The 7,032-nt window shown below is 32.2% G+C and overlaps 1 non-coding gene across 1 annotated transcript; it reads left to right on the plus strand.

Annotated features, from left to right (window-relative positions):
- The first annotated feature begins 219 nt into the window (after window positions 1-219).
- Trnar-ucg lies at window positions 220-292 on the plus strand. The gene has a single exon. It is a non-coding gene; the product is annotated as a tRNA-Arg (tRNA).
- Window positions 293-7,032: the final 6,740 nt, after the last annotated feature.

The following is a 7,032-nucleotide window of genomic DNA, read 5'->3' on the forward strand; positions in this document are numbered from 1 at the left end:
TAAATAATGAATTTAATATTATGAGCACTATTAAATTACTTCCAATAGTAATTATGATTATTCATACATTTTAAAAAATACGTGATGATATTCGTGATTAAAAATTAATAAAATAATTTTATTTTATGAAAACATCAAATCAATGGCTATTACCACAGCTATTACTCTAAAATCGATAGAAATAAAATAGGTACGTTAATTTCATGCTTGCACAACAAGGACCGTGTGGCCTAATGGATAAGGCGTCGGACTTCGGATCCGAAGATTGCAGGTTCGAGTCCTGTCACGGTCGACAAATCACATTTTTGTTATTTTTATTTTTATTATTTTTTTAATACTTTTACAACATCCATCCAACCAACAACTAATTAGGTATTTTAAGAGTAAAAAAACATTCATTCCAAAAATAATATAAAAATATATTTTTTTATAGACGTCGTTCATTATAATTTTGAAGTATTTTTTTGCATAAGTGCTTAATCGACTACGCTCTAATCAAAAATTATCTCACCGTGTTCCCACAATTCATGCTATAGGATGCTCTTACACCACGGGCGAAGCCGGGGCGGACCGCTCGCGCTAGAGTTAATACCATACTTGTAAGCATTTATTTTGCATACATTTTGAAATTGCGCCGACAGATAGGTACAGATCTTTTAGTTTCGTAATTAGACTCCCATAAACGTTATAAGTTTTTCTCAATTATTAAGCTATTGCATAGCTTCTATCGCGGGCTTTGAGCGCGGGGACCGAATCGAGAAATTCCGTAACGAAAAAACCTCACGCTCCCTACTCCGACGGGCGGAGGTGTGGCTTGAAGGCATAGCATGCAATTAGCGCGGCAGTCCCCGAGTGCCACACGTCGTTTTTTATTTTTATTTTTGAAAAGAAATAAGTTTGAGAAATTTTCGATTAAGTAACAAATGATGATCTATACATATAATAAAATCGTAGGAAAGTCAAAACTGTACATTGAATATTTTTTTAAAAGAATACATAATCCATGATCTATAATCGATATAGAAGCCAAAAACATAGTTTTTAGAATTTTTGTCTGTTTGTCGGTTTGTCTGTTTGTCTGTTTGTCTGTTTGTCTGTATATTTGTCCGAGCTAATCTCGAAAAGTACCGCATAGATTGACTTCAAATTTTGCATGAATATTACTAACAGGTCGGGTGAGGCTTTTATATACACATTATCATGCTATCACCTCCGGGGGAGGAGCTGTGAACCTTTATTTTTCTAACGTATTCCGTGTATTACACAGCGTACAATCTAAAGACTCATGTTTAAATGTTGTTTTTGGGTAAGCCACGCTATTATCTAGCTTTACACTAAAAAAACTACGTCATATACGTAACTTTGGCAGAGAAACAGTTTAATGAATCTTAGTAGTTTAGAGACAAATTTGAAACAGCGCCATCTATGAGACTTCATTAAAATCAAATCAATTTACATGTTTAACGCTTCTTGCAAATCTATACATATAATAAAATCGTAGGAAAGTCAAAACTGTACATTGAATATTTTTTTTAAAGAATACCTGGGCCGTGATCTATAATCGATATAGAAGCCAAAAACATAGTTTTTAGAATTTTTGTCTGTTTGTCTGTTTGTCTGTTTGTCTGTTTGTCTGTTTGTCTGTATGTTTGTCTGAGCTAATCTCGAAAAGTACTGCATAGATTGACTTCAAATTTTGCATGAATATTACTAACAGGTCGGGTGAGGCTATAGGCTACATATTATCAAGCTATCACCTACGGGGGAGGAGCTGTGAACCTTTATTTTTCTTACGTATTCCGTGTATTACGACAGCGTACAATCTAAAGACTCATGTTTAAATGTTGGTTTCGAGTAAGCCATGCTATTATCTAGCTTTACAAAATAAAAACTATGTCATTTACGTAATTTGGGCAGAGAAACAGTTTAATGAATTTAGTAGTATAAAGACAAATTAGAAACAGCGCCATCTATTAAATGTTATAAAAATCAAATCAATTTACACGTTAACTATTGGAAATTAATAATCAAATGACGCATATATAAATGTTGTTTGACAATATCTATATTGACACTATAAAAATTATGCCATTTAAGTAACTTGGGAAGAGAAACATAGCTTAAAGAATGTAAGTTGTATAATGTTAATTTTGTAACAGCGCCATCTATGAGATTTCGTAAAAATCAAATCAATTTACATGTTAACACTACTGAACACAATGTTAAAAATTAATAATTTAAATATAATTATGTTATTTATTTATTTAACTCTTTAACCCATATCTTCCGTTCCCTATAAGATATATTTCGTGTAAATAATAAACTACATTTTTTTAAAGTGAGGGTAGATGTTTATTATTTTAAGTAAAAATAGACACCATTATCTACAGTTAATCTAATGATTGTGTTCCAAAGAGTATACTAATATATTGTTGTGTTCATTAGTTACAATTTTAAAAATCTTCGTGTTTTATAAATTTACTAGCTTACCGCCCGCGGCTTCGTCCGCTTTGTCTAAAACCTAATAAATTATGTACTAAAACCTTCCTCTTGAATCAGTCTATCTATTAAAAAAACCGCATCAAAATCTGTTGCGAAGTTTTAAAGATTTAAGCATACAAAGGGACATAGGGACACAGAAAGCGACTTTTTTCATACTATGTAGTGATAGGTATTTATAAAGCAATTGAATGCCATAAAACCAAAAATATCAAATGCAATCTTCGTGTTTTGTGAATTTTCACCATCATGCGTTCCCACAAAAGGTAAGTTGTTACTTACAGGTATTTATTGAAATGAAATGAAATGAAATGAATGATTCTTTTATTATTTTGAGGTGCATTGGGAACAGAAGTTTTTGATAAAATTTTATTTGTAAGTAGCTTTTTTTATAGATTTACAGTTAACTTTTGATTTTTTTATTTACAGATTCAATGCTAATAAAATTATATCGCCTTTGGAAGACGATTTCTGCTGATATTTTTACTACACCACTTGAAAATTGATGATTTGATGATAAAGACAGTAGCAGCGAGGATTAAGTGGAAATTAGTAATCATCCGCTTCGTCAATTTTTGACTGAAGTTAATGTCCAACGTCCAATGGTTCAATCATTGGAAGTATCTCGGGAAATTTTGGAGGATATTTTTCAGGAAGGAGAGGAGGGGCAGCCAACCACATATCAAACTACTACGTTTTAGTACCGAAAAAAATTTTATTGCCAAATGAAACGTAAATTTTGCACTCACAACTTTACAAGTAATGTTTTTATTTTGACTTTGCGGTTATCTGATTATAATATTTATCGTTATGGCTATCGACGTACCGACCGTACTGGGATCAGAGTAGGTACATGATATACAGTTCATCATCCAGGATTGCTTAGAGCATTTTCACACTGAAAAAGATGTTTTCTTTGAATCGTAGTTGCTTCATTTATTTATTTTTAATCATTTTACATAATATGTTTTATATTTTATAAATATATCATTTTCATTATTTAATTAGATAAAATAAATTATGTAACGGTTTTATAAGAAAACACATTATATTTGTTAGGCGACGGTGATTTCTTCCAGGCAAAAGATATTCATCAGCTCAATAAAATTGAACAGTATGTTGTTAGTTATTCTTTAGATTCACAATTGTAATGAGCATTTCCGCATGCAAGTTGTATCGTAGTTTAGATATATCATAGTTTTTACATATGAAAGTTCCAACAAAACCCTCAAATTTTTTAGTAGAGTTGAGCAAGATAATTTGAAAAATGTGCCGTGTTAAGTTTTATAGAAAAGGTTAGTTCGTTGGTAATTATTATTTCTTCTTCATTTACATGTTGTTAGTAAAAATAAACTTTAACTAACAGTCAAAGTAGTCAAAGTATATTTTAACTAATACTACTTAATATCTATTATACTTATGTTCAGTATTTATCTGTATTATTATTGCTTGACAATTAATATATTTTCATGTCGTATACCAAATTATAAACATAAGTTTAATATGTAATTAGCTGGATTTATTTTTACACACTCACAGACTTATGTTTTATGTTAAATGTTAAAAGAGTGTTAATATGTAGTGTAAATCATAATACATTTTTTCACAATTAAAAATAATCCTTTTTTCTGATGGTGTTGCCATTGAATTAAACCGCGCTGTCGTTTCGTTCACAAAAAGTGATGTTATGAGGAGCATATTCGGTCCTCATATCATAAAAAATCTGTACGAAAACAATAAACACGTGTGAGGCCCTCACGGCAGATCGGGGCGGTCTGACGCGAAGTGGGGACAGCGTTGTCACTGTATCGCTCTAGCCACGCTGGTCAACAGACTTATTCGTTAGTTCAGTTTTGTATTAAGACCGCTGTGACATCCAACCCGTGAGACAACCAAACTCGGTCTCCCCTACTATCCCGTGAGACCGAACCTTCACTGAGAGGGTATGACGTCACACAGCTGATCGCAAACGGCATATTGTGCTATCCCGTGAGACCGAAACCCTCACTGAGAGGGAATTTTGTCTCACTACTGATCACGACATTTTATCTCGAGAATCTGAAACTTTACTCAATATGAAGACCGTTTGACAAATGATAGGGTGCATCATAATAAGATGAACATAAGCATAAGCAATGACTAGAGTAGGGACGCGAATATTACAATTATATAAGACAAGAACGATTAATAAGTTTGTTTAATGAAAGATTAAGAATTGAAACTATTCGGTCTCTGGAAACGTACGAATAGCGAGAGGCCCGTCTTACTGCAGACAGATTTCGTCATAGTCTTAATGTCTTGAGGTAAACAATCTACGAATTCGGTGGTGTGGTCTGACAAATATAAAAGTGGGTTTGCTTATAACCTCACAATTGATTACAGATCATTTTCTGTATAGGCGATATTAACGTAGTATGTTCTTTTTGTAATGCTTTAAAGTGTAGTAAGGCGAGTCGGCTTTCGTTTGAAGATACACCGGAACCTTTCACAAAATCACTACTTTTAGAGGAACATACTGTGCAATTAGCGTTTAGCTACTATTATGTATTCTGTGGTGCAATGTAAACTGTTATTAGACAATATTCGCTCTTATAGTAGTGCGTTTCAAATGATCCTTTGGTGCTCAATAATTATCAGAAGATCCGTTCATGCTTACTTTTAAGATACAAGGTCAAGTTTACCATTTGATAGGATCCCTTTTGCCTGAAGGCCAAGCTAAGTTTGTTTAAATATATTTTGTATTCGACTACAACGAATAGTGGAATACAAGAAATCAATATTTCTCAAATTTAAAACTGAACTCATTTCACAATTTTAGAACAGGTTAATTCGTATGTATGCAGTTTTAAATCGACATTAGAAGCTTTTCCTCAAGATGGTGATATCGGCACTCAGGAACACCCTGGACGTGTTATAACGCCCAGGCCACAGTATTACAATTTTTCCTACAGTAGGGCGACGAATGTATTTTCGCATAGCAACGGAGGGGAACTCGCGGGGGGTCAAGTGACGCGGGCCACGTACCACAAACATGCTTAGTTTGTGGTATCGAGCGCGAAAGATAGTCATCGTGTTTTTAGTAAAGTTACTATGTAAACTAACGTAATTTAATACTTAGGTACATATTCTATAATGGTGTGCTCAAACTGTTAATCTACATTTAATTTAGATTATTATTTGATACTAAGTAATGTAGAATTTAAACCACATTCATGTTTTCTTCAGATTTTAAGATTTTCTTATCAGAGTGTTCAATTTTAATGTAGTTAAATTTTATAAGAGATAATAATTAAGAAAATTTTAAAATAAAGTGTCACGTATTTTTTTTAAACGACGAATGACGAAAAACGACCTAATCGCGGACGAAGTCGCGGGCAACAGCTAGTTTATAATTAAAAATTAAATAATATGATGTTGGTGGGGTTTTTAATTGTACTTATTTATTTAACTTTTTAACCCATGTCTTCCCAGAGTCCACTTCAGGTGCTTATATTTTATGTGAATATACTAAATAAAATTTTACAAGTGAGGGTAGATGTTTATTATTTGATGTCAAACAAGACACTATTAACAGTTAATTGTGACATTTTAAAAAATCCTTCTTGCGTTCCCACAAAAGGTAAGTTGTAGCTTTTATATTTATTCTTTATTAATTAATTAATTAATTATATAGTTAGACTCATGTTTTTAATTAGAATTGAAGTTACGACAAAATAAGAAAATGATGAAATTTTATTTTTATGTATAACTTTTACAAGACTATATTAAACGCCCAAAGAAGGTCACTTTAGTTCTTGATAGAATTTTATTTGTTAGTAGCTTTTTAATAAAATTAGGTAAAGTAATCTTTTCATTTTTTTTATTTACAGATTCAATGTTCATAAAAATTAACGATTTGCATGAGGATGTAGTAGAAATAAGTATCCTGGCGCGTGGTCAATTGTTGACTAAAGTTAATTTCCAACGTATGGTACAATCATTGGAAGAATCTTGGGTAATTTTAGAGGATATTTTTCGGGAATGAGAAAAGGGGCAGCCAACCACGTATCAGCGTGCATGCGTGAGAATCTACCTACGTTTTAGTTCCAAAAAAAATGTTATTTTGAAACGTAAATATTGCACTCACAACTACTGTACAAGTATGATTTTTAATCCTGCTTTACTGTCATCTGATTGTTTTATTATCGTTATGGCTATCGCGGTACCTACAGATCGTACTGGGATCAGAGTACATATTATTTATCAATTGGTGAGGTAATATACGTACCACACCAAGTAAAATATTTACAATCATACCAAATGGATTAACACGGTATGTACATAAGGCGGTCTTATCGCTTACTAGCGATCTCTTCCAGACTGCCCAAGGTAAGAGATAAAGAGAAGACTCATGATCCAGCAATTTTCAACCGAAAAAGAAGTTTTTCTGTAATTGGTAGTTGTTTCATTTATTTATTTTAAATACCTAATTTTACTTTTATATTTGCCCATTTGCATTACATTCAGCTTCCATAAAACTTATAAAAATTTAAT

Source organism: Colias croceus, chromosome 3, assembly GCF_905220415.1.
Source record: "Colias croceus chromosome 3, ilColCroc2.1".
Lineage (NCBI taxonomy): Eukaryota > Metazoa > Arthropoda > Insecta > Lepidoptera > Pieridae > Colias > Colias croceus.